The sequence below is a fragment of the Serinus canaria genome, chromosome 4 (genome assembly GCF_022539315.1).
Source record: "Serinus canaria isolate serCan28SL12 chromosome 4, serCan2020, whole genome shotgun sequence".
In the NCBI taxonomy this organism is placed as follows: Eukaryota; Metazoa; Chordata; class Aves; order Passeriformes; family Fringillidae; genus Serinus; species Serinus canaria.
The window spans coordinates 68,864,001-68,876,493 of NC_066317.1; positions in this window are offsets into that span (position 1 = coordinate 68,864,001).

The window sequence follows — 12,493 nt, forward strand, 5'->3', positions numbered from 1 at the left end:
CAGCAGAGTCTTTTCCTGCCTCTTCCTCCTCCTCCCCACTGCTGGGGAAATGCAGGACACAGCGTGCCCTGCAAAATGCTGGAAGCTGAGAAACTCTTGGATCAGGCAGAAATGTTGCCATGGGCTCTGATAAAGTGGGAAATGCCCCAAGGCTGGGAGTTACCAGCACGGGGCTGCTCCCAAAGTCTCTTTTGCACAACCCCCCCAGCCCCCCAAAAGCCCAGGGCATGGAGGGTGTGAGCAGCCAGAGGATGCTGGGGGGACCCTGCTGGCCCCTCAGTGCCAGCAGCACTGAGACAATTTGCTGCCTGACCCCAGCTCCAGAATGAGATCTGTCATGCTTGGCTTGACCTGCTGGCCGAATCCTCATGACGTGGGGAATGCTTTTTTTTGTTTTTCAGCTGTGTAAAAACAAGGGAACGGGGGGGAGGAGGGAGAGGGACGGTGCCAGGCTGTGCCATCTCCCCTCCTCACGTGTCCCTCACCATGCTCAGGCCACACAGAGCACGTGGGACCTGGTGGAGCATCAGGAAGAGCTTTAAGGAGGGGGTTGCTGCTGTCCCCTGGCCCTGGCCAGCAGCTGGCCTGGATTTTGGGTGGGTTCCTGGGGCCCTGCAGGGCCCAGACTTTGCTCCTACACTCCAGAACCATCTTGGGCTGTTTGCTTGAGGAAGCACAGTCTGATCCCCCCACTTTGATCTCTCTGCTGTGTGTTTCTTACAGTTCCTTGTGCCAAAATGGTGCATTCCATGGGCTCAGAGGGCAGGCTGAGCACAGGGAATGACTCACTTTGGACAGGGAGAGCAGCCCAGAGCCACCTTTGCCTCCCTGGGTTAACCCAGGGCTGGCATGGGAGCAGCACAGGGCTGGCAGCAGCAGTGCCCCATTCCAGCCTGGCTGCTGAGGCTCTGCCAGGCAGGGCTGGGTCAAGGACTGAGATAACTCAGCCCCTGTGTCCTGGATTGCCAAGCAAATTGTGTTCTGTTTGCCCTCTGGATGGCAGCTGTCTTATGTTCAGGGGGCAGTTTTCCTTTTCCTTATCTCTTCCACACCCAATCCTCCCTCCAGGGAGACCCCTGCTGATAACAGGCCATGGAATGTCCCTGCATGGCTGATGAGAACTGCAAATACCATTGGGAGATGTGAGCCCAGGGGGAGGAGCCAAGCATTCCTACCTGGATAGAATCTGGAGTTTCTGGAACACCAGCACAGCTTTTCCACTGGATTTCCCAGAGGAACAGCAGCTGCCTCTTCCACTGGATCTCAGAGTGTTATAGATGGACAATGAGCTGATTGGCTCTCTCAATTAAGGGATGACTACTGTGGGAATGTTAAGAGAAGCTTTAGTGATGCTGGGTTATGTTGTTGTCGTTTAGATGTTCTCTGTTCTCCCCACAGTTCCCTTTCCCCCTGCATTGCTGCCATCAGACAGCCTGGGCTGTCCAGGACAGGTACAAAGAAGCTGCTCAGGTGTCCCTTCCCTGGGGCAGGTGGGGATGGAGAAGCTTGGGGGTGCTCAGGGGGTGAGGCATGGCAACACCTGACCTCCAATGCAGGGACAAGAAAGCAGTTTGCACTGATAAATGGCACAGAAGAGCTGAGTGACAGACTTTGGGAGGGCCAGGGCTGGCTGATGCAGCCCCCAGGGGTATAAAAACCTGAGCATCCAGCTTGAAGAGGAACTGGCCACGTGGTATCCATGAGGGCAGGTCCCAGTGCTGTGATTTTTTTCCTTTTGTTGTATTTTTGTCAAGGTTTAATAAACCTTTTTAAATTTTCAAAGTGAGCAGTTGTTTCTCACAAGAGGAAGACTCCACCCTTCTCCAGGATCCCTGCTCCAGCAGAACCACCCCTGGCACTCCAGGAGGGCTGCAGCCACATTTCCAATGGGACTGCTACCAACACCCTGACCCACAGAGTGTCAGGTTGGGTTCTGACTCTGTCAGTGTTTTAGTTTACTTCATTGTTTATTTTATCTTTTTATTTTCTTCCCTAATAAAGAGCTGTTATTCCTGCTCCCATATTTTTGCCTGAGAGCCCCTTAATTTAAAATTTATAGCAATTTGGAGGGAGGGGGTTACATTTCCCATTCCAGGGGAGGCTCCTGCCTTCCTTAGCACACACCTGGCTTTCCAAACCAAGACACCCTGCTAAGAAAACTCCTGCAAAAACATTCTCTGAGCCCATTTTGGCTCAATCCAAACCTGTCCCCAGCATTTCCCAGAGGAGAAGGACAGAGAAATACCAACAGCAGCTCTCCCAAGAGCCCTCTGCTCAGGATTTCTGGCCCAGCTGGGGACGTCAGGAGTTATTTATGGGTTGTGTCTTTTTTAGCCTGCTGTGATCAATAGGTGTGACCATCACACAATCCAATACCAGAGCAGCACTGAGAGCAGGACAGAAAAGATTTTCCTCTCTGTGGTCACAATGCCACACACCCAGCTGTCCTTCAAGGAGGGGGAGAAGCAGCCATTCCCTCCAAGATGAGAAGGAAAGCTGGGATTCACCTCCTTTTATTCCCATGGGTTTCCAACAAGCCACATTTAGGGGCTTCAATAGACTTCCAGATCCCATCCTTATCACCTGGTAAAAATGATCCTGTGGGAAGGTAACAATGGATCCAGCAAGGCTGTGTGGAAGTGGGAGAAGCTGGAGAACACATCTGTGCTGCCAAAGCCCTGGATTTACCCTGCCCTGGCATCCCCAACCTCCAGCTCTTCCTTGGATCAGCAAATTCCTTCCAGCCAGCAGCAGCAGGAGATGGTAATTTGGGGAGTTATCCTCGTTTTTCATGCTCAGAGAGGTGTAGACAACCTGGATCTTGGGAAAGGGGAGTCCTGGGGGCAGGGAGCTGCTGCTGGTCTGCATTTGAGGCTAAAAGAGACCTCCCAAGAGTGGGATCACAGAGCAGGAGGAGGCAGCATTGAGCAGCTGTCAGAGGATCTGCTCCCAAGAGAGGGTCAAGTTCCCCAAAAAAGAGCCCTCACCAAGCACTGACAGCTCTCTGGTCCCCAGCTGGGTGTCACTGGGTTCACCTGTGCTGGGCCAGGACAGGACACTGCTCCTTCCATTGGGAAAGCAGATTCCCTGCTGAGATGAGCCTCAGGCAGCCAGAGCTGAGGCACTCTCTGGTCACCATCCAGCTGTGATGTCTGGAGTTTACAGCCTGTGTCCCTCTCCAAGTGCTTTCCTGAAACACCAGGAGTTATCTCTGAGTGCTGAAAGCCAAGATCTCTCCTCTCCTCTCCTCTCCTCTCCTCTCCTCTCCCTCCTCCTCCCTCCCTCCCTCTCCGTCTCCTCTCGCTCTCCTCTCCTCTCCTCTCCTCGTACGCCTCCTCTGCTCCTCTCCTATCTCCTCTCCTCTCCTCTCCCTCCGCATTCTCCTCCCCGCCTCACTCCTCTCCTCTCCTCTCCTCCTTCCTCTCCTCTCCTCTCCTACTCCTCTCCTCTCCTCTCCTCTACCTCTTCCTCTCCTCTCCTCTCCTCTCCTCTCCTCTCCTCTCCTCTCCTCTCCTCCAGAAATTCCATCTGCAGCAAACACCTTCACCTGCCCAGCCACATTCCTTGGCTCAAGCTCTTCCATCCCAGTAATTATTCCCACTGGTTTTACCAAGATTCCAGAGGTTTCTCCCCCGGGGCTTTCTGCCCTTCTTTCCTGACATCCACAGGTGTTGCTGGAGCCATCATGAGCCGTGGTTTCAGGCGACCTCCTGGTGGTGTTGTTCTGCACCAAGCTCCAGACTGTGAAGGATTTATCACCCAAATGCATCAGGGAGGCAAATGTCAGGCACAGGGAGCTGATGGATGGAAGAGGGAAATGGAATCAAGCAGGGTTTTGGCCAGAAAAGATCTTATCACGTGGTTAGAGCTTGGAATCAAATCCTACCAGCCCATGCTAAAAGCCACCAGAGAGCCCCTCTCACCCCTTCTGATGGGGACACTGAGGTGCCCAAATGAGAGGACAGGCCCTGCAAACCACTGCCAGACAAAAAATGCTCTCCATGGGTAAAAACTTCCTTCTCCCTGCTTGGGTGCATGACTGAAACCCCAGAGGAGGAATTTGCATTCCAAGGCTCCATCACACCCCTGATTTTTCCCCCAAAATCGGTAAAATTAGGAGCCAAGTTACAACCTCGTAGTTCTCACCCCCCTTTCCATGGTATCATCCTTGCAAGGACAGAATCCCTTCCTCTTTCCTGCAGTGGGGATGCACAGGCTGCTGCTCCCATCCCAGATGGCATCCCCAGGAGCAATGGCTCCGGATGGACATGTCACAACAAAACCTCCTTTCTATTTATACACTGCTTGTGACCTTCAGCTGTTGCTGCCCCGCTCTGGATGCAGCACAAGCAGATTTTCAAACATCCTGGAGTTTGTTTCTGAGAGGTGCAGAGGTCCCTTGTGTTTTCCAAGGGGTCACAAAGTGCAAGGAATCCAGACCTTTCCAGAAAGTGGCTAATAGGCTGGTTTTTTTCTGTCTGTATCATCATTTCTGGGGTTAAACTTAGTATTTAAAAACACAGATGGGCTCAGTTTAAAGACTGGGAGAGGATCCAATTGTAAGTTGTCCAGCTGGTAAAACACCCTCACTGCTAAAAAAACGGGTGAACTTGGGAATTCAGGCAGCTCCATCTTCCCATCCTTGCCTCTCCCTGTGCCTTTTCATGGCAAAGCCACGAGCCCCCCAAAAGGTCCTCACAGCACAAATGGGGTCAGTCCTTGAGCCACTCACCCCTTTCCCCCCATTGCACAAACCCCCCTGACCTCTCTGCCTCTCTGGCCACGAGGCAGATTTCTCTCTTTCATTAAAAATGTGGCATTTCCCTGAGCTTCTCCCAATTTTCCTTTGTTCCCTCGGAAGCACAGGCACGGGAGGGGGGTGCAGGAGTGACCTTTGGTGGGATGTGGAGCTCTTGAGCTGGTGCATCCCTCAGCCTCTTGGTTGCCTTCATTCACAAGGTGCATCCCACACAATTCTGCATGAATTCATCCCATTTAATGGGAGGGAAACATCTTCTCTGGGCTCCCAGCCCAGCTCCTGTCCTTGGGCAGGAGAGTGTGTCAGCCCAAGCTCTGACTTTGTGGTGTCCCAGCATCAGGAGGTGCCTTTGCACCAAGGGATGTCCTCAGCTGCTGTTTCATGGTGGTTTTTTTTAGGGAAATGCAGGAGGGGAATGAGGCAGGAGAACAAGACTTTCTGAGTCAGCAATTGAAGCCTTGTAGCCCAGGTATGAGGAGAAAGCACTGCTGGGAGAGACATTGATATAAAATTAATATAAAGCGAGTTGTGGGTGATTTGGGGAGGGGAAATCACAGTTTTTAACCTGGGTGGTTATTTCATGTCCAATAAGGAGCAGCTGGAGTCAGGAAAGAAACCCCAATTTTAAAGAGAGTGAGGGAGAATATCTGAAGATGAAATGAGTTTGGGGGCTCACAGGGAGGGATTGGCTCTCCCTGCTTCAGTAGAGCCTTGGGGTGCTGTTTCCACTAAAAAATGAAGGTTTTTTCCCTCAAAGCCTGCTTGGCTCCCCTTGCCTGGCTCCATCCTGGGAGGAGCTGGGCAGTCAGTGCCCAGAAGGATGGGACACAGTGGGCACTGAGCAAAGCAGCCCCTGGGGGTGGGACAGGGGGCCAGGGCTGCTCCCCTTCAGGCTGCTCGAGCCCAGGGCTCTCACTCAGGGACCCCTTCTTTGCCTTCAGCAGAGAGAAAGCACTGGAGAGAGTGCTTTGGATCACTCCAGAGCCCTGCTGACTTTCAAAAGAGCTCAGCTATTGATTTCTGGGACTGTGCTTCTCCCTGGAGGACTGGAAAAAGCCCAAGGCGGTTGCCTAGGATGCCTGTAAACTGTGACTCTGAGAACAGCCTTGTTCCACAAGGACCTTTCCTGGTGGAATTTGAGGCCAAGGTCATTCCCCCAGGCTGCTCTCCAGCAAGCAGACTGTGAGGGGCTGGAGGATCTGCCAGCCAAGGAAGCAGGTTCCCAAGGAAAGGTAGAAATCAGGATAACGATGCTGGAATTATTTGTTGCAGCGCATTTTAAAGTACTTTCGAAGTTTGAATCGTCTTTGTAACTTGAAACTGGAAATCAGTTTGGATTTATCAGAGCTTACCTAAAAATTGGAAGAAATTAAAACCCAGAACTTTATAAAATCTGAAAGTGAGCAATGTTAGCAGAGATGAGTGAACATCTCTGCAATTGACACGCAGATGTTGCAGAGAAACAGGGTAAAGATTAGGTTTTGGACCAAAATGTTTGGACCAAAGGCCCAAATAAGCCCAAATGTTTGGACCAAAGGCCCTGGAGCCTTTCTGTGGCAAAGAGGCAGAGCTTTCCACCTTGCAGAAGTGGCTGATCTGGAGAGCCCAGAGCCTACACTGAGAGGAGCTGGAAGATGTTCTTCAGCCCCTCAGATGTGTGGGGAGAGGTGCTAAACTGACCCCAGAAATCAGCTCTCTCTGCAGGGGGGTCCGCAGGAAAACTGGTTGTGGTTGTCTGGCATGAGTGTGGATATGGGCACAGGGAGCTGAGGTGGCCCAAACTCCATCTCCCACCTCAGACAGATGGAAACACTTGTCCTAGACTTGTCCTAGACTTGTCCTAGACTTGTCCTAGACTTGTCCTAGACTCACAGAATCGTTCAGGTTGGAAAAGAGCTCCCAGACCAAGCCCAGCCTTTGACTGACTGCCACCACTCCCACTAAGACATGGCCCCACATCTCATTTTCTGAACACTTCCAGGGATGGAAATTCTGCCACTTCCTGAGGAGCCTGTTCCAATGATTAACCACTCTTCCAGTGAGGAGATTTTTCCTAATATCCCACAAAAACCTCGGCTCAGTGAGGTTTTGACCTCAGGCTCAAAACAGGCAGTGTTATCTCCAGCCAGGATCTCCACCACAGGTGATGCCCATGGAGACCCCATTCCCTGTCTGCCTCCTCCTTGTAGGTGCCTCAGATACTCTGGGACACCTACAGAGCCCTTGGACACCTCTTGGAAAACTGAACCGAGCTCAGACCAGCACAGACAAGGAGCTGGGATTGCTGCTCACCTGGCACTGGTGTGGACACCAAGGTGTGGTCAGCAGTGTGTCCTTGAGGAGTGGGCAATCTGCACCCAGAATGTCCAGCACCACAGCCTGAAAATCAGGTGTCTTGGTTTGGAAAGCCAGGTGTGTGCTGAGGAAGGCAGGAGCCTCCTCTGAAATGGAGAATGTAAAACCCCTGTCTATGAATTGTCACAAATTTGAAATTAAGGGGCTCTCAGGCAAAGATATGGGAGCAGGAATAACAGTTCTTTACTAGGGAAGAAAATAAAAATAAAATACAAATGCAGTGATACAAAACAACCCTGCCAGAGTCAGAGCAGGCCCTGTCCCCTGTGTGTCAGGGTGGTGGCACAGTCCCATCCCAGGGGGGCTCAGGGTGGTGGCACAGTCCCATCCCAGGGGGGCTCAGGGTGGTGGCACAGTCCCATCCCAGGGGGGCTCAGCCCTCCTGCAGTGCCAGCTGTGGTTCTGCTGGAGCAGGGATCCTGCACAAGGGGGGAGTTTTCCTCTGCAGCTCCAGGGCTGCTGGAGATGGGCCTGCTCTCCCTCTGGGAATGCAGGGCAGCAGAAAGCTGCTCCTCTGGGAATGCAGTGGGCAGAGGCTGCTGGGATGTTCCAAACCTCAGATTGTATCCAGGTAGGAATGCTTGGCTCCTCCCCTGGGCGGAGCATCTCCCCATGGGATGGTGGAATTTGATCAGCCATGCAGGGACACTCACTGGCCATGAACAGAAGATAATTAATAATTAATGGCCCCTGAACAGCAGAGATCTCCTGGAGGGAAGATTGGCTGTGGAAGGGATAAAGAAAACTGCCCAATGAACAGCAGAGAACTGCCCCACCTCTGACAGATGGGGATAGAACACACATTGTTTGGCAATCTGGGACATCAGGGAATCATAGAGTCACAGCTGGAAAGGACCTTAAACACCATCTAGTTCCAACCTGGGGCTGTCCACCTTCCATCCCAGGTCGCTCCAAGCCCTGTCCAGCCTGGCCTTGGGCACTTCCAGGGATCCAGGGGCAGCCACAGCTTCTCTGGGCACGCTGTGCCAGGGCTCAGCACCCTCACAGGAATGATTTTTTTTTCCCAGTAGAGCAGCCCTCAGTGCCCAGGTCTCTGCTATCGTTAACAACAATCTTTAACAGCTCCCACTGACTCCAGTGTGATCCCAAGGATGCCCTGCAGCCTCCAGGGCTGCACACCCCTTGGAGCCCACTCCCAAAGAAAAGGCCCCTGCTCTTTCCCCACTAAATGTGAACCCACAGAGGTGTAAAATCTGCCAAACCCGAGCTGTGCCTGCAGCCTGGCATGATGGATGGCAGGGCTCAGCTGGGAGCTGTTTAATTTGGGTGAAAGACACTGTGTGGGAAGCAGCCCTGCCTGAGCTCCAAGGTGTGTAGGAGCCAGCTCGGTTTCATCTCAGCTGATTCTAGCAGCAGAGTGTTGCTTTGGAGAAAAGCGAAATGCCAGGAGCTGTGGAGGGGGATGGAGGTCAGGACAAATCTCTCCATTCACTTTTGCAGGGCTGAGAAAGCAGCAGTGAAGCTTTCAATGGGAATTTTTCTGTGAAAGGAGCGGGACAGATCTGGTGTGGTGCTGAAAGAGGAGATAACCTGGAGCCTGCCTGCCTTGGCCAGCTCACCAGGCTCATAGCCCTGGATGCTCACTTGGAGGAAGCCTTGAGGCTTCTTCCCAGCAAAGCCAGCACTGTCCCTTCAGCATAAAATCACAGATTGGTTTGGGCTGCAAAAGTCTTTTAAAGGTCATTTAATCCCACTGCTGCCATGGGCAGGGACACCTTCCACCAGCCCAGGGTGCTCCAAAGCCCAATGTCCAACCTGCCTTGGACACTGCCAGGGATCCAGGGGCAGCCTCAGCTTCTCTGGGCACCCTGTGCCAGGGCTCAGCACCCTCCCAGGGAACAATTCTTTCCCAATATCCCATCCAACCCTGCCCTCTGGCAGTGGGAGCCATTCCCCTTGTTCTGTCACTCCAGGCCTTTGCCCAAAGTCCACCTCCAGCATCAGTTCTTCAAATTTCTTTGGAGAAGAAGAATTAAAGAGAATTTAACAGAACCTCATACCCCAAAGATCTCTTCTTCTTTGCACGACACCCCAAAGATCTCAATTTCTGGTCCTTCTCCTCAAACTCCTGCAAAACCATCAATATCCCCAAGAATGGCTCACAGAGCTCCTGCATCTCCCCAATACTTGGAGAGACCTCCTTGGTCCTGAGCATGTTCAGCCTGCCATGATGAGACAGCCCTTGGCACTGGTATTCCTGAGCACCCCCAAACCATCTGCTCTCCTTTCATCCCTCTTCTGGGTCCCTGTGAGGAGGAGGAGGCTCCAGCTGAGAGAAAGGGACAGGCCGCCCACTTGTGCTGAGTAACCATTGCCAAATTGGATGCCAGCACACACACACACACACACACACACACACACACACACACACACACAAATATTTCCACCAAGGCTGCTATGAACAATGGTCCCTTGATGATTTGCTGTCTCCAACACTTCTGCCTTTGGCAGTGCTCCATGGGGAACAGGCAGTTCAGCACTGACCCTCCCACCCCTGGGCTGGCTCGTGGGCACCTCCACAGCCATTGTGCCATGGGCAAGGCACAGGACACAGTGATCCCTGCCCTGGGAATTTGCAAGATGAAGGCTGGCACGTGGGCAAGAGCAGAGCTGCATCCTCGTTGGGGCTAGGGAGAAAATTCCTCCTCCTCCTCATCACCACTGGGCCTTCACTGCCCACTTGGAAAGCCTGGCCATCTCCCTGGACACACCCCCAGCCCCACTTTGTTATCATCTTCCCAGATTTCCTTCAAACATTGCCGTGGTGTCTACAAACCCATGGGAAGAAGTTAGGGAATGCCCAGCCGAGGTTGGGCAGCCCTTTTCTCCAAGGGTGTGACAGAGCAGTGACACCCTGAGTGGCACCAGAGTCACATCCTGATGATGTCCTACCTGGAAGGTGAACACCAGTGATGGAGGAAGCACTGGGAGATGTGTGAACCCAAAAAATGGGGTGAGCTGAGCAAAGTCCTGCTCGCACAAGGTGAGAACGTGCTCACGGTTCGGGGAGTGGAGAAATCAGTGCTGCCTTTGCTAAAGCAGGGGGGAAAAGGACTGAGGTTCTCAGAAGCCAAATGCTTGATCTGATTATTATTTGTGATACTCAGAAGTCTTTGCCCAGCCCTTGATTCTCCTCCCTGCTGGTTCCTGCATGCCTGGAGAGAGCCTTCCAGAGCCCCCATCCATCCGTGCGCGGCGATCCCGGCTTTTGCACCGTCTACAAATAGTTGGTGCGTGCTGAAAAGAGCAGATCTGAAGCCACAGTTGGCAAATTGCACCAACAAGCATATTCCCAGCGAGGCATTGTTCCAGTTTGTATATGTCTGAAAAGAACTGTTCAGGCATATGTTAAAGTTGGCACCTTCTCCCGGGGACTCGCTGCAAGCTGACGGCTGGAGCATGATCACCACAGCAAGGCACACAAAACACTCAGCAAATAAGGGAAAACAAAGTCCACTCGGGGTTTTAGCAGGGCCAGGATGAGGATGAGGAGGAGGATGAGGAGTGAGGGCAGAGTGCTGTCCTCTGGGGAGAGAGCTCATCCCAGCCTGCCACAGGGAATCTGCAAGTACTTGGAGGGATTGGTGTAAAGGAGGAGAGTGAAAATCCTGCACACAAAACACTCAGCAAATAAGGGAAAACAAAGTCCACTCGGGATTTTAGCAGGGCCAGGATGAGGATGAGGATGAGGAGGGGGGACAGAGTGCTGTCCTCTGTGGAGAGAGCTCATCCCAGCCTGTCAGAGGGAATCTGCATCTTGGAGAGGGATTGGTGTAGAGGGGGAGAGTGAAAATCCTGCAGGGCAGTGCTGGTCCCAGGATAACCCTTATCAAAAAGCTCAGTGATTGGAATGGGAGGGAATGGGGGTGTCCTACAGGCTCTGGGCTTCAACCCACCCAAGGAGGCAGCACCTTGCAGTGGGGATGGGCTCACAGCACACTGAGGGTTCTCAGCTCCCTGGGGTGTCTGGACCTGGCAAAAACCTCTCCCTTGGAGGTGCTGGAGAATGCCAAGGGGAAATAATGACCTGGTTTGGTCTTCCTTGGGTGTCCATGGACAGCTGCAGCTGGGGACAGGATGCTGGGCTGGCCTGGAGGAATTGTAACACCATCAGAGCATCTCCTCTTAGCAGGGCTGGGTTAACTCAGTCATCTTAGGGGTCTTTTCCAACCTAAATGATTCTGTGATTCTGATTCTCAGCCTAGGCATGACCCATTTTGGGTAGGGGGACACCAGGAGCACTCCAGTGTCCCTTCCAGAGGGCAGCTGGAGCTCATCTCCCATCAGCTAAGCAGCACAAAAATCTCCACAAGCTTCCTGTAGGACATCTCCTACCCTTGCATGATGCCCAAAAGAGGCTGCACTGCCAGGCTCAGAGCAGACCAGGCTGCCCAGGAAGGACAGGACAGACACCCCCCCCAGTTTTCCATGCAGGATTTAAATTGCTCCATTGTTGGCAGTGCTGGTGGGAAGCATCAGAATCCCACCCACAGCAGAGATGGCTTTGTCCAGCCACTCTAATCCTGGTCCTCAAAGGCTGTAAGTAAATCAGGGAGCCTCAGGTGCCCTTTCCATCCAAGCAGGATCACACACAGCCCCTGGAGCTCTGTCAGCAACAACCTGAGCAGGGAGATACTCACAGCCTGAGGTTCTGGGGGAGCAGCCGAGGGCCTGGCCAGCACTATTAGCAGGAATAATTAATTACCTGCCCTGCCGTTTCACTGGAAAGCTGCAGAGTTCAGTGGCGGCAATTCCTGCCTCTTTCCTCCCTCCTGGGACTCCTGAGAGATGAGCAGGAGGGGTGTAACCTCCATAGATCCATGGGAAGGCTGAGGGGAGAAGCAGAGTGTGTTGCAGGACCTGAACTGGGAGCATTGTGCCACCAGCCTCTCCATGGGCAGCGCCACGAGTTTTCCCTTTCGCTTTTCCTCCTGGCACCTCTCACTTCTCCCTGGAGAAGACAACTGAGTGCAGTGTCACAGTCAGGAGCAGCCCTGCCTTCAGCCTTTGGCCATTTGGATGTCCCTTTCTTGTAAGAGGGAATTTGGGAGTTTGTCCCCACCCCCTGCGAGCTCAGGTCCTTGGATTCTCCGTGGGATGGGAGAAGTTGTTTCCTCTCCCACACTGACCTTACATCCCTATCCCACCCCCACCAGAGACCCCCGGGGGTTCAGGCTGTGCCCCCCATCCCCACCCCAAAGGGTTCTGCTCCTGGAAATGGGAGGAAACAAGGACCAAAATGGGATTTTCATGGTGGATCCAGGCAGGCAGACTTGGCTCCCACTCCCCAGCCTCGTCTGTCACCCAGGGGGTGCCCGTGCCCCTCAAACCCCAGTCGTGCCCCCCAGACTCCCCCTT